Here is a 24,000-nt window from a genome sequence, read left to right as displayed (position 1 = left end):
ATTCAAAGTGCCATGAAGCTCTATGGGTAGAGAAGCTATAAACACAGTTGTCACAAATGAGAAAGACTACGGGGTTACATTCAGGCTGAAGAAGGAAGAAGCATTAGAACCAGCCATTGCGTCCTAATGAAATTGTTAATTAGGATATTATGGAATTCGTAGCTAAAGATAATATCTGCCCAGCAACCTTGCAGCATGCTTTTAATTAACCATTTCTTCATCAAAATTGAAGGCAGACTCAAAAGTGGTGCAGACAGTGCTTCATAAATATACAAATACAGTTGAAATGACATTACTTTTTCTCATAGTGGTTGTTTTAAACCTTTGGGTTTTTTTTTTTTTCTTTCTAAACAGACCGGCACAGAACATGTGATTATCTACTGCTTATAGGAATAAGTACACATTTAATCTACATAATCATCAGTCTTTCTTTATGTAAAAATGATTAGTAAATAGGGTTTTTAAGCAACTGTTTAGATTAGACATTGGCATCATAGATTAACTTATTTCTAAAACACTTGATTTTATCACTCTGCCTAATGATTTGTCTCATGATTTATTGGCTAATATGATGAATCATGTTAGATTTATTGTTTATCCTATAAATAGTGCAACAAATCATTAAACAGTGATAAAACCCAGCAGTTTCACAAGAAATTCTTCTACCTACGTTGTCTTCGTGTACAATGTGCTTGTGTTGTACAATAATTCGATGGCTCTGTTTTCAGTTTTATGATATCAGGTGAATAGGCATCTCTGTTTAAATTAAATAGTTTTACAAAATAATAGTGAAGTCATAATCTTATACTCTAGCTATATTTATTTTATACAGAAAAATAAAGCCTAATGTCTGACGCACGGTAAATCTGTGAATTTATTCACAATAATAAATGTAATATTCTTTCTTAGAAACACCTTAACTATAATGGCTGTTTTTCATATTTTATCATGTCAGCTATATTTTTCTTGCTACGGTTTCATGCTGCAGTTGACAAAAATGTTGCTTCTATCCTAGTAATTTTAGAGATCTGAGCCCGTCTCATTTAGTAGCTCGGCTGAAAGGTGAGTGTGGGATATTGGTGAACTGAATATATGAAGTTTGGCATTCAGAGAATGGGAGTGGTCCTTTTTTTCTTGAGACGTAATGGCTTCTCTTGTTGCAGACACAGCCAAGTCTGCCTGTATACATTAGGGAAGGAAGGACAGAAAATAGAAGTAATATTCTTGAAAATTCCCTGAGGTCATCAGTGGGTTAGGATAGATGCGATCATGATGATATTATATTCTACAATAGTAGATTTGCAGTGTATGAATTGAATTATTTGGACTGCAGTGGTCAACCTTTACTGCTAACTGGGCCATTTACCTTCTTTTTGGTCTTAAGGCATGGCCACGCCCTGCTGTCCCTCACCTGCTGCAGAGAAGCTTATCGTGCGCTCCTCAGCTCCGTCGTTCTGTACACTGCACCCTCCGTAGAGTGCGGGGCTGTGGCGCAGTAAGCGGCAGAGGAAGCCAGCACCTGGGAGCAGGGTGCTTCTACTGGCCGTCCCCGATAGTTCTTGTGCCCAGGTTAAAAAGGGTTCACAGAAATGGAACACAGGCCAAATGCTTTATCCTGCCTGGGTGGTGCCTGAGGCTGTAATTGGGTTCCTTTGTTGCCCATGATTGTTTTGGTACATCACAAGGACTTGGTTTGTTTGAGAGGAAACAAAACAGGATGAGCAAGATGATAAGACAGAGAGGATCAAAGAGTAGAACCTCTGAGGGGCTTTTAACCAGTCCAGCTCACCTTTGGGCACCACTGTGTCGCCAGTGTTGGTTACTCGATTCACTGTTTTGCTCAGCAGTACGTTCTGAGGAGTTTAGGCATTGATTACTTGTATCTCTGTCGCGGGTACGGCGCAGCCTGGGTGCTCGGCCTCGCCTCCTCTGCCAGGTGCTTGTTCGCCTACTTGTTCCAGTCTTTAAAAGAGCCTGAACACAAATTGGCAGAACCTATGCAGCAAGACTTGGAAAATCATCTCCAGTGATCCAGAAAGCTTCCTAGCAAGCAGAAGTTGTCCTGCTCCTTGTCACTGTGATTATGGAGATGTGGGAAGCAGGTATCCATGTATGGCATGGCCTAACGAAGAAAATGTGCCTTGTTTGTTAGCTAACTGAGCGTGTCCCTTCAGCGCCCTGCTAATAATTCCTCCTCTCATGTTTTTTAGAGGGAAACTGCTACAGTGCATAAGATGCACTGTGAAGAATAAGGTGTTGTATCTGTTTCAGATGTCCGTTTTATTTGTAGAAGAGGACTGAGCGCAACTTCTCCAATTCCCAGTCCTGGGCAGCTGTAGAATTTCAAAATGTGTGGCAATACGAGGTGAGCCCTTTCCGAGTTCCTCTCATCTGGCCATCGCTATGCTTTTTATAACTTACTATTAATGCACCTTATGAAAAGAAGAAGGAACAACAAACATTAGACTCAAGACTGGAAAGAAAAGAAGCTTGTGGGGCTGCTCTTAAGGGAAAACTGACGAGATCTGTGGGTCAGACTCTGGAAAAAATGAAGTTAATACAAAGGTAGGCAGTAAATTCAATGGTTATTTAGGATTGTGATATTGGTGTATCCAGTTATGAAATCCAGGAAGACTGTACTAATGACAGAAGCCAGCAAAGTAAACGTGCTTTTGTGGCCATGTGTGTACAAGCACCACAAATTTGTCGTTTGATGTAGTGCTCTTCCTTGGACAAATGCACCCTGGTTTGCATTAGCAGAGAAAGCAAAGCTGTTTTTTTAAGTCTCCAGCGTAATCGCAGGTGGTGCTACCACTAATTTTTCTCCAGAAAAGCCTCTTAGTCCTCATTGTTTTCCCAGAAAAATATTGTCTGGCTAAGGAATCTCTGGGGAGAGATGTTTGGAATTGCTTTGGATCTAGAGGTAGAAATATGGAAAAGGAGGACAACGGAATGAAGACTCTGGGTTAAAGGAAAGGAGCTTTAAGGGGATAAAAGTGATCATTTAACACAGAAGGAGGACATGGTTTATTATACTGGACCAAGCAGCTAGAAAGACCCTGCTTTATAAACGCTGACAAAAGCTTGTCCTGAACCGGTGTAAAGGTTGCCGCATTCAAGGTTTAAAACCCAGGAAATGCTTGTTCCTAGAGAGGGTGCATAAATCTGAGACATTTTTAATCTCGCTATGTAAATAAATCTCTTCAGAAAAATAAAATTGTATTGCTTTGAGACATTTGCCATAAACCCTTTTAATTTGATTTTGATTGATGGTTATATCCCTTGCATTAGACCTTCTTGAAGAAGTTTTAAGGTAATTAATGACTCACTCCCTTGGGGTGACGCAAAGTTTTTGAACTCGCAAGGATGTGTTACTCTTGTATAAAATAAAACTTGCAAATATTTTTATATTATAATTATATTTTGCCTTTATCTTTCATAGCATTTATTCATCTTTTGTGCCACACTTTCACACTCCGCAATGTGACTGATTGATGCAGTAAGTGCAGTTAATTTCAATTCTGATTTTTGGGACTGGATTTGTCAATCAATCTTGTTCACTGAAGTAATTTAGTAACTGTCTCTGATTTCTTAGCCCTTTCTTTCCCTCTTTCTCTTTTGCTCAATAATTTACAAGTGAAAGTTCTCTAACAGTTACCTGTCAATTTGGTGTTCATAAACTGAAGGACAAGTGTCTGTTATTTGCATCCTATGCCAACGCAGCCCTAGTTTGGCAGCAGCGATTGTCAGTAAATTGCCATTATTGTGTCTTTGCTCTTACCCCTCTTCAATAGGCATCTGCGGTGCCGAAAACCCAAACCAGCTGCATCTTCAAGAAATAAAAGCCCACAGGGAGCACGGGTAACCAGCGTTACATACACCAAATGAGACAGATCGAATTAATTCTGTGGAGAGGACTGGCTTACATAAACACATTACATACGCCAGATATCAACGTAGGACATTATTCTCCCTTATTCACAGGAGATTCTGTCAGTGTCAATAAGAGGTTTACAGAAAGATGTAAAGTGTCAACATCAAGCTGTAACTAATGTTTTAGTTAGCACCATTATTATTTCATATACAGCATTACCTGATGGGAAAAACCCATTAACTCTAAAACCACAGTTGTGCACTGTGTATTTCACCTTGTTTGTTGTCCTTTCAACTTCCCTATCAGCTTTTAACATCAATCAACAAACTCATCCTTTTCCAGATGAATAATGGTCCCCCGCTGACTGGCATCTGGAGAACAAGAAGCGTAGCAAAGCTGATCCCGTGGCACCTCTGTTATCTGGGGCATGGATCTCGGATATGAAGAGGAAGCATCCAGAAAAGGTAAATCAAAATGTGGTACCATGAGCCACCTGAATTTTCATAGTTATTTTGCTTGTGTGTAACCGTATCAGTTTTGTCCGAGTGCGGAACTCAAGATTTCTACTGTCCCCCCACTATGTCCTGAGGCCCTCCCAGACCCCAACCTCCCCCGGCTGCATCTGCAGCGGCTCTGTTTGTTAGGCCTGTAATTCAGAAAGATGATTTCTTTTTACTCTACAGCCAATATTATGGACTTGCCATCTCAGTGAAGATAATGAGAACTGACTGGCCTAAATAGGACTCGTATTCTTAGTGCTTTTTTGGCAACGTCATTCCCGTCCCTCAGAAACGGCCCACATTCCATTCCTTGTTACTTGACATCAGCATCGGGTTAGATGTGTCCCAAATGTAGAGGCTTCCCAAACATCCATAGCGATGTGATGATGAACGCTGCTGATAACATCAGCTGTCTGGAAATCATTTCTCCCCAATAGTTCTCTCCCACCCCGATCCTGCAGTAGGTGACTGGATGCATCCCTGTTTCTTCTGGCAGATGGGAGCTTTTGCTTGCACGAATACCCTATTCCTTGGCTGAAAGCATTCCTTGAAAATAAAACAAGCTTGTTTTCCTCCATCAGGCTGGAGAATACCAATGCAACATGGAATCACTGAGGTTCCTGCAGCACCTTTCTCCAGTAGCTTGCTAGAAGTCCTTGTTTGCACACAGAAGCCTTCTGGCGTGACAGCCATAGCTCTACTTCACCTTCTGAGAACCTTCCGTACCCGACTCCCCCCGTGCGTCAGGTTCTGGTAGAGTTATCTGTCTATAAAGATAACCCTGAACAACCGCTCCCTGTGGCTTTGTTTAGACTGTATACCAAATTTCTTGCTCTCCGGCTGATCACCGGAATACTCGCAGTCGGGGATGCAGCCTGCCCAGTGCTGCCCTTCCTCTGTGTGTTATCCAGAGCTGTATTTGTATTATATTTACACTTAGTCTGAGCTATTTTTTATTTTTTTTTTAATTTTCTTTCCCCTCGGTGAAGGCAGAGGTAGCTATTTAGTAAATATCCAGGTGGGTTCTAGCTTTAAGGATGACACGCATTTAATGTGGCTTATGCTGTGTTATTCTTGCTTAACTTTGAGCTTTTGATTTAGCATTCTAGTTTAGCAGTGCTATTCCATGGGGGATATTGTTGGTTTCCAAATCTTTTGTCAGAGTAATTGAGCATAGCATCTTTGCAGGTTTGTGTTTCAAAAGATGCATTATCTTCTCTTGTCCATTTGTTCTATCCAAGCTATTCAAAACTTTTAGCTCCAGAGATCCTTTGAAAGAATTTGAGTTTTAGGGCTGATAATTTATGTTTCTGCTGAATTTGCAACTCTGCATGTGATGATTAATACACTTCTCTCCATAAATAAGAAAAGATGATATCTGTGAATTGGTAACAAAACAGAAGAATTTCATTTAATTCCCTGTTTTGCAAGAGACTTCCATCCTTTTAATTCTTTATAAAGTAAACATCATCCACGTCTGACTGGCTGAAGAATGAATGTCGCATAGAAGATATCTCCCTTAAATATTTTCTTGAAAGTAATCTATATGATTTACAACATATTGCAATTAACATTGACCTTTTGTCTGCTTCAAAAGAATGTGAGAAACAGTTTTTCTGACATCAAAGAGATTTTCTAAATTTCCAAAAATATTCCTGATGAAAGTTGTTCTGACTGGGAAAAATATGTCACCTTCATTTAAAACTTACAGCAGACTTGATAGATTGTCCGCCTCTTTCCTAACCTTAGTTCATGCACAAACGTGGGTTTAAAAAGACACTTGCAAATAACTATCTTTTAAAAAATGCAGATCCTTAGAAGTCAGAATTACGAATCTTTTAAGATCGACTGACAAACTTATTTAGTTTATCCATTAGATCTGGAGGCTGCTATTCACTCTCCCATTTCTTTCCAGCCACTTAATTGCCAACCTACGGCTGCAGTTGAGATTTCAACAACCTTAGTCCCCATTTGAACTAAATGAGTTCAAATTTCAGAAATCTCTGTATTCAGTTTTATTTTACAGATTATTTGTATCAATATATTTTAGACCTATGAACAACTTGCCAAATATTTGCTGTGAATATAGCTCCTAGTATCCAGTATTCACTCTGAACATGGAATGACATTGGATCACTCCCAATTGTTCCCTAGATGACGAGTTTTCAAGACGACCATGTAAAATCTTATGGTAGATGTTTACTTCTTAAAAATATTAACCAACAATTACCTGTGAAAATGTTTGTGGAAAGCAGATAAAGGACCTGTGGAAAGCAGATAAAGGACCTGTGAACAGGATCAAATTGTTTGATGTAGTGAGATATAGAGTCCTGCTTCTCTTTATTTGGTTACTCTTTGCTCTTTGTTACTTTGGTCCCCTTCTGCGGGTTGGGAAGGCTGCTCTGGCCACATTGTACTGCCAATAGGTGACAAGTTCAAGCCGTGTCCCTCTGGGCACTTGGCTGGAGCAAGCTCGTGCTGCAGCAGTCCTGACGTTGATGGCAAAGTATTAACTGTTCGGTTGAGGGAGGGGAGGAGAGATCAGAGCACGAGTTAGGCCAGCTGCCAGCCACACTAAAATTACTTCTGTAACCACTCCAATATGTGTACCAGAATTTAGGGACTCTGATATATTCAGACAGAACAGTTTTACACTAAGGGTAGTTGAAATACGGTCTGGAACAAACTGCCGAAGTCAGCAGTAGAAGCAAATAGTGTAAATCAGCGCACGGAGGAGTTTTTGAAGAAGGCAAGGGAAAAGCACAGCGCTACTAGCTAGAAGTTCAAGTTTCAGATGATGAAACACAGATTGATTTGTATTTCCTGAGGTTACGAGGGCAGGTCTTCATGGACCATATCATCTTCTTTGGTCTGTTAAATGTTTGTATGTACTTCTGTGCTGGGTTTCATTCTCTTTCATTTTGGAATGGTGGTTTTTTCCCCTCCAACTCTCTCTTGCTTGTACATTCACTTTAGATAGTGCCTTGCAGAGTGGAGTGCATACCACAAAACCGGTGTTTCCTATCTTGAACTTCACCAAAGACAGCATAGTCTTTTAGTTACAGTGATGGAATCAAGTACACTTCCCAGCTTACAGGCATATAAATTTGCACACATTGTGTTGTTTCCTGGGAAGGACCTCCAGACCTCGATACAAAATTTATGTCAATGCTGTAATGTTAAGGAAATCCTAACTATGAAATCCTAGATGGAAGCGTTTTAACTGTTTTGGTCAGTAGTAGCCGTACTGTCACGCTGAGGTGATGAAGGGTTCTGGGAGAGGACAAATCCTCTTTACTACTGTTCAGCGATGAGCCTGTGTTTTGTCCTTGTGGCTGGTGACACGTTCTCACTGAGAAGAGAAGTCCTGCATGAAGCATTGTGATATTGCAACCCAACTGCACTGCTCTCTCTGGACTCCTGAGCTGGATCTTCTGAACCTACAGGAGTTCTTTGAAATGGCTTGAGAGAGCAGCTATGGGTTTGATTTTGTGATGTAGTGTGCTCCATAAACTTCATGCCATGCCAGCGTAAGCTGAAGTTCTCTCACATCTTGCTGGATCGGACTTTGCCTTGCAAACAATTTATTTTTGAAATATAGATAAGCATCTGAAATTACATAGATTGCTATTAATATATTACATGAGGAAAGTGGTCTGTATTTTATGTCAGCCTTTGGTTTGTAAGCTGTAGGCTGTGCTCGGTAATTTGTTTATGTAAAGTTTTCACTAGAAACTTTTCAAATATATCTTTTCCTTCTTTTTTAATTATCTTTTATTGCAGCTGTGATAAGCAAAACACAAATAGCTTTTGTTTATTTTGATGCAAGTAAGAACCCAAAATACAGATTCTTAATGAGATTCCCTGTGCCTTGGGTTTCTTTCCTAAAGTAACATTTATTTTCACTGAGATTTCTGTATTTCCAATACCTTCTGCCTTAGTATAATGTTAAAAAATGCTCTCTGTTTGTTCATTACTGTACCTATTGGAGTGGTAAAAGAGCCTAAAAGACCTCTTAATGCTTCCCACTTTCTTCCTGCACTCACAACCCTGTTGGAAATCACAATTGCAGTTCCATAACTAAGAAAAATAATAGTAAAATGAAATAAACTTTGTAAATGACCAGGAAGATTTGGTTCTTGCTTCACAGAAATTCATAATCTATGCTGGCACAATCTCTGTTCCTTGCCTCTCAGCTGTAGATGAGCTGGTATTGTCTTCAAAGCCCAACAGAGCAGTAGCAACAAGACAGAACTGGCCTTGCAGAAACAGCAGTCAGATGATTGGATCCCATTTCCCACAGGTTTCCAAGTCTGCAACTGAAAATGTCTTGTAACTCTATTAGGAAAGACCTACGGTGATCAATAGAAGCAACAAGGCCACACAAGTACTTCTCAGAGCACAACGAAAATTGCACATCCCGTGGTGCTCAGGGGGCTTAATATTTTTCAGTGATTTTCTCACTCCATTCCTTGTTTATGGAGCAGTTCTTCTGTCTCACATAGCTGTGCTGGGAAATGTTACTGGACTTGTTCATTATCATAGTTTACTCAAAAAAAAAGATCAGTTTTGTACATTTTTAAAGATTTTAGATGACATTGTTTGGGAGGGGTTTTTTTTTTAGTATTCTTTAGTTTTGTAAAAATTGGTTTCTATTTTGAAGTGGTGTTCTGCAGCATCACCACAAGAATGTCCGTACTGGTGAGACAAGAAGGCACCGGTTCCTTACCCATCTCTCGTGTTTGAGACAAGAGGGCCCATGTCAGGAGTAGGGGAATGGTTTCACTGGTGCTGGACTGATGTTAGATCACTCCCATACATGTCCTGGTCTGAGATGATGCTGATAGTTACCTACAAACACCTGACCAGAACAGCGTTTTTGTGGCTTCGCACTCTCTCTGATATTAGAAAGGGAACAGATCCTCATTGGATCCACTGGTGGAAGAAGATGGCGAATTAATCAATGCTGTTTATTAATGGCTTTTGTGCTGCTGTTTATTTTCTACAGAGTTAATTTTGCAGTTATTCCAGGGCTGGACCCTAATAACGGAACAGGAGAGAAATTCCAATATGAGGTCACAAGAAGGTAACAGGTATTCCTCACCCTTGAATCCTTCTATGAAATGAATGTGATGGAACATTAAGAATAAGGTGAAAAATCCTCTGACGTATTCTGAGTTGCCGAAGATGCTGATTTGCTAAAGAGAGGTGATCACAGGTGAACTGGAGCACAGCAGTAATTACTGCGACATTCCCAGGTAGATTTGTTTGATGTATCCCTCTGAAAGCATATCTTTCAAATGCCACTTTTCTTCTCTGTGTGAATGGGGCAATTACAGAATCCTTTAGGAAAAGACCTTTGAAATCATCAAGTCTAACTGTAAACTGACGCTGCCAACTCTACCACTAAACCACGTCGCTAAACACCACGTGCACATGGCTTTTAAATTCTTCCAGGGATGGTGACTCCACCACTTTGCTGGGCAGCCTCCGCCGGTGCTTGACAATCCTTTCGGTGAAGTAAATTCCTACTATCCGGTCTAAATGTGCCCCGGTGCAACTTGAGGCCATAGTAAGGGAGATGTAAAGATTCAATTAGATTATGAAAACTGCTTCAAAATTTGACTGATGATCTGTGAAGTCAATTAATTGTGTATCAGAAAAATAATCGTGATGATCTTTCAGAACTGCTTTTCTTCCTTTTTTGTGTGTGTGATTCTAAACCATCTGTTGATAACCAGCAGTGAAGGATTTGAACCCATGGATTTAAGCTCTGAAATAGCCTCATGGAAATTAGTTTTGCTTAGACAGACTTTTTCTTAACAGCTTCCAGAAACGCGTCTTAATTTAGTGTCAGCTAAGAACTGCTTCTTCTATTATGTAATTATTGTCTTTTGCTCTAATGCACCCCTAAATTTGTTTAAATCTCTTTTTTCCCCCTTTTTTATTGTAAGAAAAACAAAACACTTGCTTTGAGGTGTACAGGGAGTCTTTTACAGACAGTGTATTCAGCTTAGAGCACATGAAAAAATAACTCCTTGACTAGGTTAGCTGTGAGTAGCCTCAGGCTCTTTGAGATTAGTTTTAGATTCATATGCTGTGGTCACTCATTGACCAAGCTGCTTCAACCCTTATACATATCCAGCGAAGGATCATTTCCCTCAGGCATGGTTTTCTTTCAATCATATTTAGCAAAACCATTAAGCGCGCTTGGGGCTTGCACTAAGGAGAGAAACAACTTTATACGTACACAATTCAAAACAATTTTCTTCTTCAGGAAGAAGAAAAACCTTGGTTAAATGTTAATTCTCTGCTTGTCAATACTTGAGTCTGGTGCACCCTAAAAGGGTTCTGTATAATTTCCCCTTCAACTGAATTACTTTTACATTATTCCTAGTCATTATTCCCAATAATTTTAAAGTTGATGCAAAGATGCTTTATTCCTAAGCAAACAGAAGAATGAACTTTTTCTTTTCATATTTCTTATTTGCAAGAGTCTTCCAGTTGATACAGTAGAGGATGGGAAGCAAAAGACGTGACTACTTATTATCATTTTTAATAGTCTTTATGTTAGCAGCCAAATTTTATTTTTCAACAAATCCTTAAACCATAAGGTTTTCAGCTTTGAAGTTTTATAAAGAGAGTTCTTAACACATACACGCGTGTGCACCGTCCCCTGTATTTTGGAGCAGATGGGCACCCGCAGTAGTGGATGCAGAGTCTCTGTAGAGAAGGGGTGCAAAGCAGAGTGGTTGGATGCCTCGACTGTGACATTTAGCCGTGCCAGGTTTCTGGTCCCCCACTTAGCTTCCTTCATCTGCAAAGTCATATTGGCTCCAGTTCAGTGAAATTCGATGCAGGAAGAGTGAATGTTCACACATGAAGACTGTTTGTAGGACTTGTTACTGGACCCTAAATTTGGAAATGGGAAGTGTTCCCAGATGGCCTATAAAATGGGTATTTTTGGTTCTTAACTGAGAAAGATTCACATTAAATTCGATGAGTTCTCGTTAATAAACATATCTTGGCCCATGGTTTATAGACAACGCTCTTCACTCAAACAGTGTAGCTTTGAATGGAGCAGAAATGCATGTGAGAAGGAGGCGTTGGTGGGTTTTTTCACTGTCTGTGGGTGTATTTCCCTATGCACAGAGTTATTGTTTGTGAGAGGAGGGGGGAAATTCTTTTTCCTCATATGGTTATCTGTTTTGGGTGGGTGTCTCACAAAGAATTATCTCCTAGATTATCTGAGAAATAAATGATGCTCTCGCTTCAAGATCTGTCTTAATTCAAATGCCGTGTCTGACAGGTTTCACTTAGGAGTTCAGCCTCACCACTGCACTTTGACTACTCAAACCAGAAATCTCTGGTGACACTCCCTCTGCTTACTCTGGCTGGCTTTTACTTGAACTCTCTTGGATCTCTTTACACATGGAGGCATGTGTACACGTTCACTCCCCTCCTCCCTTCTCTCTCTGTATGGAGATCACCTGAACCACTTAAATCTTTTGATTGAATTTTCATTTCTTTTCTGATAGCAGTGGAATTCCTTGGATTTATACTAAAGATGCTGTGATACCTTATATATAGAAGCTCTTCTATGGTCTGATTTGGAACTTTTACAGGTGCTTTTCTACAGATAGTATCAATGACATTCATGTCAAATTGTTTTCTGTAATCATACAACTTGGGTTACTGCAGGCATTTGTGGTCTTGTGCATTGAGCTGTAAACATGAGGGGAAGACACTTTCTTCTTTGAGGAGGAATTAAAATGGATAAATAGCTGAGCAGTTATTTATTACTGGAGTTGTTTCCTTCTCACGACTGTCTTGATGTTCATCATAACTGCTAAAATTCAGAATGAGAGGCAAATTGCACCCCTAATTTTCACTAAGTCAGATTTAAAATGCCCCTAACCTTTGATGACTGGAATTTTTATTTGGTCTTTTCTGTCTCACTGACAGCTTTGAGTGGAGGAGTCCTGCTTGAGCAGCTCTTGAAACATCTGCAGACCTGTATGGCTCCAGGAATAGCGTTACTTGGTAAAGCTCCTATTTCTGATTATGTTTCCTATCTTATTAAATTAGCATTAAGTTTTAAAACATCAGACCCTCCTTTTTTCAACTTCTTGCATTGCTTCATGTAACACCACTCTGGAACAAACAGATTGACCCAAATTTGGGCAAGGGCTCATTAATTTTTTGGATGTTTCCCGCTCTCAGAGTGGCAGAGTAACCAAGTTGCTGCTTTGTCGAGGCTTGTTGAGCGATTGCCTCAGATCACAGTCTGTTAACATAACTAAAGGCAGTGTGGTTTTAAGGACTCTAATTTTAGTCTGCTATTATTCCTCTTTTCAGTTGTGCATCTTGTCATCTTCAGCTATTAGAAATTCTAGATTTCAGCACTGAAAGTGCTAAACTATCTCTTCCAGTAGTAATTCATTAATTCTTTGTGATTTAATATTTCATTGCATGTAATAGTCATTAGACATTATAGAGCACAAAGTACTGTATAAGCTTTATTGTATTGTTTACTTCTTGCCTGTTAGGTAGCAGCAGCACTTACTTCCTGTTGATGTTCCAGCAGTGAAAATTAGAGATATTTTTCTTGCAGGTAAAATAATTAGTGGTTTAGGTGAAAAGGAATACAATCTGTATGCGTTCAGTCATGCAGAATATCAGACGGTTTTAACCATATTTTCAGTTTCTGGCCGTTAGAAAAACAGATTATTCAGAATTTCATCCTTTTAGCTATACATTTGCACATTTGGGTGTCCTTTATGGAATTTCCATAGTACACGTGGTAGGCTATTCAATCTGAAAAGCTCTCATATAAATTTTAAATATTTTAGAGATTTTAAGATGAAAACTCAAAGCAAAGGTGATGGCCTAAATGTTTCCTCCATGTGCACCTGAAATGAGTAACTTAACATGCCTTACGGTTTGAATGTAAGGGGGCAAAGCTCAGTTCTGCTTAGAGATGTGATCACCTAATGACAGCACCTTTGCCTTCACGTCATGGCATGGATTTTACGTGTTGCAAAGGCAGATCCTGATGTCCTCGTGCTTCCAGTTAGTAAACTGGAAATATTTCAACATTATACAATTACAAACCGCTTTTTTGTGTAGGTCACCACTCTTGTATATGAAGAGGTTCCCAGGCTCCTTCGGCACCACCTGTATTCAGGCCACCAGTGGGGCTGACTGCCCTCCTACGGAGGGTAACTCAGAGCACCTGCATCCAATTCCTGTTCTGAATCATTTGAAGAGGATCCCTCTCTCCACTCGCGCCAGTCTAGAAACCACCTGACTGGGTGAGGTGCCTAAGGTCGAGCTGGATGAATACTTAGTGTTTCATGAGAGATGACTTCAAAACTGGTGTTTAGTGAACTTCAACCCCCCCCCCCCCCCAAAAAAAAATAAAAAATCAAAATGACCCAAACCTTGTCTGAAGACTTAACATCGAGATATTTAGTGGCTGTCTGAGTTGAATAGAGTTCAGGAAGACTCTTTTCCCCATGTGTTTGTGTGAAACAGGAATACAAATTCTGTCACATCTACTTCCCAACTGTTTGGGCTTCTAGAAATTAGCGCAAGGAATAAATCCCGTGTTATAGGGTAGATTTTTTCATGTTCATGCAGTTAAAGTAGTTCTGTGTTGCATTCAAACAAAAACTATGCTTTGGCAGTGGGGTAGAACATTAGAGAATTCTCCTCAAATTAGTTACAGAAATTGAATGACAGGACAAATTAAAAAGAGGCCAGAGGGGGTGAAATATTTCAGTTTAAAAATGCTCCATAAAGAAAAACATGCAGTAAATTAGCAAGTGTGCTCTCAGTTATTCATAAAAACATGCTTGGAAAAAAAGCATGGGATTGGTTTAGTTATTATTTGTCAGAATTTTGGAGTGTTTTGTCAGTTTTCCACAGGCTGCTGTGCCTCCTTCTTGGAAGGATCACCAGAAGTCTTTGAGGAAGTCTTCAGAACTGATGAACCAGACATGGAGGAACGTGGCCAGATCCCAGTGCAAGGCAGAGAGCTCAGAGCTGGGCATCCCTCTGGAAAGCCTTTCCACCTCAGAGCAGTGCGTGTGTGAAGGGAGACAGTTCTAGGGATCCGTGGATATTCCGGTATCTACTCCTGGATGCTTCAAAAGCTGCAGTTAAAAGTGCAAACCCAACTTCCTTTGCATTTACAGCAGGTGGTATTAATTTATGTCATTTAGATTAATAGCAGTTGTTGTTTAACAATAGCTGCTGATAAACTAGCATTGTTCTAACGATATGCAAAAAACTGCATCGGAGGGAGGGCAGGCAGCGAGAGCAGCCAAATGCTCCACCCTCTTTTATACATATGTGTGTGTATATATATATAGATAGATAGATATTCCTTTGTCCACACACAGAAATGATAACTTCAGGATGTTTATTGGGAGTGATGAAAAGCAGCCGCTTGCAAATTAAATGCGACAAAGGAACAACAGATTGGAGCTGTATAGTTTTTTAAATGTTGCTTCCTACCACAGTGTGTTAGAAAGGAGGGGGAAGCTTTTTGGGGGGGAAATGTATTGAGTTTTATTGCAATAAATGCTTTGGGCTTAAAGACAGCCAGGGTTTAACCTGGTAATCTGTGAGAAGTGGAAGGGCTTGTGCTGGCAGAAGAGAGCAGAGCTGTGAAAAGGATCTGTCCTTAGGACCTGTCTATCTTTCTGTTCATAATAAAAGCAAGAGAAAAAAAGAAGCAGTGTTATCAGTACACTTCTGCAAGTGAATTAGCTAGCACAGATTTGATAAAGCTTATAAACCCTCTAGAGCAATCGTGACAGTTTGCTGGCTTGGGCTTTGTCTGCTGCCAGTTACTCCTTGCTAGTGGCACTCTTTATTTATGCTTCAGTACCACGTTATCCTCTGGGCTTCAAACAGAAGGGACCTGTCTGTAAGTGTTTTGGTTGTGGTGTTAAAAAATAAGAGTGCAGCAAAACACATGCAACAGTGCCCAAGCTCCGTTTCAGCCAGTTTCCCTTCTCGTGGTGTTGCTTCCCGGTGACTGTTCGGTCCGCGCAGCGCGTGGCTGAGGTGGTGTATGTCTGCCTTCCACTAGAGAGTGTCACAGAGTTGTGTGAATGAATGAAACCAGCCAAATGGATGCATTATCTGCTTTGCTGTAGGTGAAATGCAAAGCAGTGTGACCCCAAGGTAGGTGAGTCTGCCTACGTGTATTCCATTTTCTACCACTGCCATTTATCCTTCACTCTGCTGCCAGAAATGAACAGAGTGCAGGAGACACGTCTTATACTAATACACACCAGGTTTAAATCCATTAAACGCATTAACCTTATGGTAAATATATAATCTTACACTTTTTGTTCTCTTTTTATACTCAAAACAAATATATCAAATATTCCAAATATTCCAAATATGATATATAATATCATATTCCAAATGTTATCATAATTTTGGGGTCTGTTATCACGTATGTGTTCGGCACAAGGCATTGGCAAATAGAGCTTAGAGTTCGGATCAGCCTATGTAAAATTCTACACATGGGAATCTTGGAAAGAAAGTTGCAGTCCATTAGCAAATTCTCCTATCTGGACTGAAGATGTATGTGCATAAGTGAAGAAATTGAAAAATGGTGTTAAGTAGTCAGAACGTCTCCAAAGGGAGATCTGGACAAGAAGCTACAGTAATAGCATTAGATGGTTATTATTATAAGAAGAAAAAGAATAACTTAAAAGTGAGGACAATAGTAACACTCCAAATGCAAAAAGTTATTTCTTTAGCCCCTGAAATTTTTTTTTTAAATGCAAACATTGGAAGTATTGTTTTAGAGGTGTCTAATGTTATTGAAAAACACCTACTCCTTTTTCTGAATGAAGGATTACCCACGAATATACTCTATTTAGAAGAATAAATAAAAATGTTAATACCGTGCTGACCACTGTGGTGCTTAAAATGGGGTTTAATCCTCAAGATCAGATCAGGTGAACTTTTCTGTCCCTTAATTCCAGCAAACTCTGCAGTTCAGCCGTTTTCTGTTATAGAGGACCGATCCATCTTCACTTCCTTGGTTGTGGACTATGGCCCACACCTTTGTTGGCTGTACACTGTTTTCCTCTGCTTCACTGAATGTGACACCAGCTGAGAATCTGTCCTTTGATCCCATCCTGTCCTCACATGTGGGATCATACAGAAACTTCAGCAGGCACGCGTTTATTTTCCAGGCGGTTTCTGGATCATAGGAAGAATTTTAAAGGTTCTGGGAAACTCAGAGACAGCAGAAGGGCCAATTGGGCCCAAAAGCTTCATTTCTTTACATTTTCCTTGAGAAAAGAGGGGGCTAAAAGGGCAACTTGGGCTCTGAGCATCCCTCGGTGATACCAGCTGCCGTTAACGGGCCACAGCTGGAGGGGTCTTGGAGACTGCGTGCAGAGTGATAACAAGGGAGTTCTCTTGAATTGAAGACAGCGAGAACAGTTATGTCAGGTCCTACTATAGTGGAGTGAGCCGTAAGCTGGACTTGTAATGTCATTATGAACCTGTAAGGACTGGAGAGTCAAAGATGCTGTGGTACATCTTTATGAGGTTACATGTACCTATCTGAGGCAGCCTCAGATTTTGTTCTTAGAGACTTGCACTGTGTTTTAGCTGTTTGAGTGTCTCTGTAGTTGCCTCACCTCTGTGTTTCCACCCTTCCCTACTTGGAAGGTGAAGAAGTACAAGTAACGTGATAAAATCTATTTGATTTTGTTAAAATGAGCTTGAGCTGCTACTGCACTGGAAGATAACACAGGCTGTTTGATCCTTTGAGAGTGTAGAATTGATTTGGGGCTCTTTTGAAATCTTTGCTATTAGTACTGTTCGCAACATACATACGTTGGATCAAGGGAGGGATTTTCCCATCATCACCTGACATTCATTGCTAAATGAAGGGAAATGCACAGCTGTGGGCAACTAAAGAACTATCTAAAAGAATGCACCCCCCCACCAGCGAGCACTTTTTAAGTACAGGGGTGTGGATAATAATAAATGACAAACAGAACCCCCGTATTGCTGACTTGAGCAGATACTGCTCTTCCAGGGGTAGTGGGAGATGCAGCCCCTCAGGGCAGCATTTCCTCCTCAATCCACTCCATCTCCTGGGCTACTTATTAGTGAAGATTAAGAAAATCACAAATGTGTGGTTTTTTCCTAAAAAGAAATGGAGAAAGTGTACAGGAGACCTTTTAAAAAAAAAAAAGTTCATGAAACTCTTGTAATTGCTGTTTTCTACGACATCTCTGCGCCTGCGCTCCTGTCACATGGGAGGAGGGAGAGGGTTTCTGTGGGTCTGCCCGTGGCTCAGCGGGAAGGTGTGAGTAGTTCTCTCTTTATCTCCATTTAGCCTTTATAGTAAAAATGGAAACGCATCTTTTTATGGACTACATAAGAATGTTTAATTAATGTTTGAGAGCTGTGAGACCGTTTAATAAGGAGTTGCTCTTTATGAAAGCAAAGACATATTTTCTAATAACCAGGTGGCTGTTTTGTACTTGCTCTGCTCATAAATAGTATCCTAAAGAAAAAAAGAATAAAATATATGAGTAGAAATATTTTTAGGAGCTTTTGGATAAGAATTGCTACCTCATTACTGAACTGAAGTAACTTTGAAAGATGGCTTATACAGCCGTGCTATGTGCACTTTTATTGTATGATGGATTTCTAATAGTCAACAGAAGTTCCTTCCTGAGGACCTGGAGAGAGTGGGATCCAACTCTTTCAAGCCAATCAGGACCCAAAGAGCAAGCGCTGGGTAAACTGATAGCATAAACTGGAAGGTCGCAGCCTGTGTTGAGAGAGAGGCGGTAGCATTTTCCTTTTAAAAGGGACACAATGATTCATTTTGGTCTCTTTCATGGAGGTATAGATGGCTGAAGGTGAGAGCATGTTCAGAGCTCAGCAAAAGGGACTGTGTGCCTCAACGCACAGCGTGTGTGTCCTCAGCCCTGCCTTGCCCCTCGCAGCAGGAAGGAAATGCAGCCTCGGGCTGTGCCAAAGCTCCCCGCTCGTCCCTTTTCTTTGGCTGCAATTCACTGGATCCTCGATGGTTTGACTTTTGTCTTCACCACGGTAGGTTTGGGGGAATGTTCAGGAAGAAAAGGCTGCAGAAATGTGCTGGGGGTGTTTTCTGACATGGCCTTTTGTTTCCCGCCTCGACGCTGGTTATATTTTGGAGGAGCAGAAAAGCTTGAATTCAGAAAGAAAATGTCAAAATATTGCCTAGGACAGCTGCTGCTTTAAAAATTGCGGGAAGGTGAATCACATCAAAAACTGCAGCAACACAGGAAGAAAAGGGTAGTGATGCTGTTTAGGGCAAGGAAAGGAAATGAGCCTTCAAAGGTGCTGGTGGTGCTGGAGATCTCCATGCCACGAGGTTCTGGAGAGCCAGGAGGGCCTGCAAACGCCCACGCTCTGTCCTCCAAGGAGCACATTATTTGACCAAATATTCCACCTCAAGCAGAGAGATTTCCCACCCTGCATCCAAACAAAATGAAGTCAGCTTTGACGTAGCAAAATGTCGATGAATTCTTCAGAGTAAATCAGCTCTGTCAGCCTGATGTGGAACTGTCACCTACTTGTGACATAATATAATATGAAATGATATTGAACAACACGCGTTTGGCACTAAATTGTTAGCGGGTTTTAGCTTTGACAGCAGCAAGTTTATTGCTTTAATCCCAAGGTCTTTTAACCCTCTTTGACATAAATTGAGGTTGGCTTTTGTGAGAAAACTCCACTTCACTCTCTCTTCCTTTACCTAAAACTGCTTTTAACAATTTATGCTCATACATCAGACACTCATTTTGAGTGACAAAGAGAAAAAAGATCTATTAGAATAGAAGGAAAAAAGGGTCAATTTAGGTTAAGCAGCGTATGTCTCTTTTGGTAGGCATGTCACAGCTTCCTTCAGGTGAATGTGAATTTTAAGTTGTAATAGTGAATTGCTGCAGCAAAATAAAACAAATCTGTGACAAGAAGGGAGAGGAAGCATCACAGGAGAAAGGCTGATAACCTGCAATGAGATGTTTCTTCCTTTTGTTTTTTTTTTTTTTGATGTGATTTAATTTATTCTTTGGATCTGGGTCCATTTTGAAACTTTTCTTAAAAGATCAAAGGATTTTCTCCCTTATCCAAACATGTAGAAATACAGACGTAAAGAACAGATACAGGCACACAGTTTGGCTGAATAGAATAGCTGGCTGATAGCACATAATTTAATATTTCACTTTTTTGAGACACCTTGTTTAGTTTGATAAGTAAGTACACATTGTCATCGGCACTCTGAAAATGCGGTCACAAAAATGCATCATGTATGAACTATAACATCAATAACAGAGGACACTTTTATCACCTTTATTTTTCTATCCTCAATTACAGTATGATGCTCGTAGTGTTTCTTTGAAATCATTTCTTTATTACATTTAAAGCTCAGCCGAATCTGCCCTTGAACTGTGCAATAATGGAGAGTGAAGACATTCTCAACGTATTTGCAAATTTTTTCTAATGTATTCTTTGTTCTCGCATAGGGAGATTATTTTGTTGATCTACCATTATTTCTACAGAAGAGGAAAGTAAGGAAAACATTAGACGAAAGGAAACTTGTGTATATCTCCAAGTGTGAGCATTTAAATATTTTTTTTATACTAAATATCAGATTTTTCTGTTTCTCTTATTTTATTTAATTTTTCTTATTTATGTTATTTTATTGTCACTATTTATCACTTCTCCATAGCAATTTTTCCCCTGGCTAATGCTTAATGTATAAAGAAGTTGTTCCGTGAGCATCAGAACTGATGTAATCTGTAATCTGCTACATATTTATGTCTTGTTGCTCTTGCACCCTGTCCCCACAGCAATAACCTCATCTCCTCCATGGCTTTCAGTGTCCCCTCTGCTCTGACACCTTCAGGTCCCTCATCATAACCCCTCTCTTCTCCATGTGTCCCAACTCTTCTGCCATAGTACCTCCAGCTGTGTGCCCAGAGCTGACCGCAATGCATGGCTCTCTACTTGGTTATGTTCTTCAGAGAGTGAACACAGAATTAATACATATGAAGAAATACAAATGATAAATAAACGTCACTCATTTTTGCTTTAGGAACTCCATCCCTAGAATCAGGAAAATACCAAAACAGAGAAAAAGTTTCTAGACCTTCTATGACAAATAGTGTTATTTTTTTCCTTGTTATATTCAGTAGAAATTATCATCACGTTTCTGTAGATCGTATTCTATAGCATTCTCTCCCCTGGAGATGCTGATGGCTCTGTTATAGCTAAGCACATCTTGCTATACATCAACATTAGGCCAAAGTAATTTTGAAAGTCATCCATGTTTTTCCAGCCTTGGCATCTGATTTCTTCCTCCTTCTCCTCATGTGCCCTTTGGCTTGGAAGCAGGATGTGCCTAGATGGTGACTCAAATCTTGCCTTGTCCAAACCCAAGGCCAGTAATTTATTGATCAGGATCTTCCCCTGTAAAGTGACTCCACCAGGTCTTGTCCTCCGCGAAGTTCTACGTCACCTGTGATGCTCCTGCAGCATTACTCAGACTCTTTAAGCCTTTGACACCGGCAGCCCGTGCAGCTTCCCTTCTTGCCTTACAGTTGTAAGTATAAATTGCCCAACGTTTCCAAATCCTGATAGAATGAAACTTGGGGAATTGGGAGAATGGGGTTAGTGCATGAATTGTGATCTTGTCCATGCAATAAAAAGCACTATCAGCAGGTGTTCAGCAGCTGAACTACCCTCATGCTGTTTGTGTTTTTATGGACACTGCTATAACTATAGTCAAGTATGATTTAACTTTAAAAGGGAAGCCGTAACATTGTTCAAGTCCAGAGCTGCCATAATCTTCTGTGGTAAATCTTTTGGATTTTACCTAGCTTTTAAAAAGGAAGGTAATAAGAAGAAATAGTGTTAGAATGCACAGAAGCTTCATTTACAACGACTCTCTAATCTGTCCTTTTTATTTGGTTTTGCACGTGTGCAAACATTTCTGAGCACGGTGGTTTTGCGCATTGTTTTCCTCTGCATCGCATCAAACAGCATCCACCGTAAAGCGCAGAGATCAGTTTGTTACCCGACTCCTCCCAGCACCACTTGTATACAGTTCTGAGATTCCGATTGTTACACATTTCAGCAGCACGATTCCATTCTAACTACTATGAATGTACAATCTACACTTGCTTTTAAAAATGGATTCAAAATAATTAAGGTTACTTTTGTTTTTAAACATTAACTGTATTCAAAATCAATATCTTATTTTGATTCTTGATGCTCTTCTGATGCAGAACAGGAGATGGAGGCCGGTTTGGTCATTGTCACTAATTCTCTGGGAGGTCTTAGCTTAGATTTTCTCAGTCTTTGTGCTTATCTGTAATTTCCTGTCTCATTTTGGTTTATTTCATTAACGTTTGTAAAGAGGTTTTGGCCACTTACAGGGAAAGTGCTGAATAAGTATCATTTGCTCTTTGCTGTTAGGTCTGCAAGTGGCCGTTTGCCGCCGCTGTCATAGAGGGTGACACATTTAATGATTTTCACGTTTTATAAATAAATAATCCTTGTTGATGGATATTTGGGGGTAGCTACGCAATTAAATAATTTAGCTCAGCACAAATAGGATCTCGTAGCTAAAGTGTTTAATCAGAACCTCAGAAGTTTTATTATGTAGCTCAGGACAGTGAAATTGCACGTATAAAACATGTCCTGGCTCCCCATTTCTCAGCATTCCTGCCTGAGAAAAAACTGGAAGCAGGAGTAAATGATTCTTCATTCCTTCAAGGCATTCCCTGAGGGCTTGCCTGCCCTAAATAATTATACAGCCTTAAAACAGTTGTCAGCCGCCGCAGTCAGGCCTGCTGCCTCTCACGATGCCGGCACGGATCTCGCGATAGCGGCTGCCGGCCTGGGAGCCCGCGGCCCCGTCCGAGGGGCTGAGCTCGCTCTGCTCCAAGAATGGAAGTTTCAGGGTCCTTGTTTCCAAAAAGAGCTTGAAAATATAAAGAATCATACTTCCAGTTGGTGACATTCTCCTGTCTCCTCTTACAATTTTTAGAAATCTCCAGCTTTTTAAGCCGTATCTTCTAATTATTCTTAATTTCTGCTCAAGCAGAGCTCCTGGCGCTGCTGGGACCGATTGCGTGGATGCGGTGTTACTGTGATGTGGGCCATATTGTACGGGACCAGAACGCTTGTGGTCATAGAGAGATGGTTAAAACCAACCTAATTAATCATTCTTTAGTTTAGCGTTGAGAAGAAAGGGATATTTTTCTGTCTAGTGTGCTTTCTGAGCCCATCGCTATCCTGACTAGACCTTACGTGCAATGAATAGCTGGAATCTGATCCTAAAGCCAAATGTTTGTGTTCTGACAGTGCGTATGAATTCCCATAATAGTGGAATTTGTTTGGTGCGTACATGATTTGGATCAATCTCATGTTTTGCTTTGTTGTTTAAAATAAAAAAAAAAAGAAAGAAAGGATGCTGATGAAAAACTCAGCCATTAGCACAGCATCACAATCAACAAATAACATCAGAAGTAAAAAACAGCAAAGAAAAGATGAAAAAAAGGTGACAAGAAAGGAGGAGGCAGAGGTATTAAAAAGTATTGTTGATAAAGAACTGTTGACTGCTACTCTTGTAAATATTTCAAAATATAGATCCAATGTTTTATGGGTCACTAAAACTACTGTAAATACACCAGCTGAATCCCAAATACATCATTCTCAATCCCTGGCAAAGACAAAACAATGCAGCTATAATATACCCTTTATCATCCCTTGCCGGCTTGGGTTTAGCTGCAGAGCAAGATGACTGCAGATGGAATATTCAGTGATTGGGAAAGGAAAAGAAACTCAAACCTTTCCTACTGCTCAGTTTTCCGTGTATTACACAGTGTAGTACAGTCAGAGATCCCTGGGACCTTGAGCTTCTCTTTATCCGTTTCCCGTGCAGCTGTAAAAGCTGATCAAACTTTTCTAAGTGGTTTGGAAACTGATTGCATACCTTTACCTGAAAATTCAGAAGAAATGATTCCTGGGGTTTGTACTAAATCTGGTTTGGAAGTCTTTCCTATTCCGCCGCGGAGAGCAGGCAGTCACACACGGATGGATCGCACCTCTTTGTGGGTTCATTGCCTGATTTTTGTAGTTGTGCAGAGACAAAATACAACTCAGGTTCCTTACTTGGGAAAGGAAGGACACTGCTCCTGGTGTTTTATTGTCAGGACTAAGATTAATGTATATTTTTTTGTCTATCATAATTTTTTTTAATCAGTTTCTGTTTGGTTTTTTTAATCTCTTTATGATTTTGACTTTGACTCAAGTTGAATTCTTGAGGGGCGCTGTTATACACACTGGTCTGTGCTTGAACCTGAGGGTTCTGGGAGCGTGATGAGTAACTACAGCCTCTTAACAGCACCAAAAAGAATCAAATTCAAAGCTAAAACATTTATAAACAATGTAATGATACACAGTGTTCTGGGTGTCAGAAATGGGCTTCCCAAACTGCCTTTAGGAGACAGGGATTCCAGCTTTTCCTTGGGCCCGTCAGCCTCACTGTGTAGGCAGCTTTCTCCTGTTTTCAAGATA

At 40.2% G+C, this 24,000-nt stretch overlaps 1 long non-coding RNA gene across 2 annotated transcripts in view; it reads left to right on the top strand.

Annotated features, from left to right (window-relative positions):
* The window catches only part of LOC128853495 (uncharacterized), a 63,245-nt gene that overhangs the window by 24,314 nt on the left and 14,931 nt on the right, over positions 1-24,000 (top strand). For both annotated transcript variants that reach the window (XR_008452064.1, XR_008452065.1), the window contains exons 3-4: positions 2,272-2,365; positions 3,443-4,338. This is a non-coding gene — a long non-coding RNA (uncharacterized LOC128853495). The remainder of the gene's footprint in view (positions 1-2,271; positions 2,366-3,442; positions 4,339-24,000) is intronic.

This window comes from Cuculus canorus, chromosome 13 (genome assembly GCF_017976375.1).
Source record: "Cuculus canorus isolate bCucCan1 chromosome 13, bCucCan1.pri, whole genome shotgun sequence".
Classification (NCBI taxonomy): domain Eukaryota; kingdom Metazoa; phylum Chordata; class Aves; order Cuculiformes; family Cuculidae; genus Cuculus; species Cuculus canorus.
The sequence above is the reverse complement of the archived record's forward strand: the minus strand, read 5'-3'. Positions and strand labels throughout refer to the sequence as shown.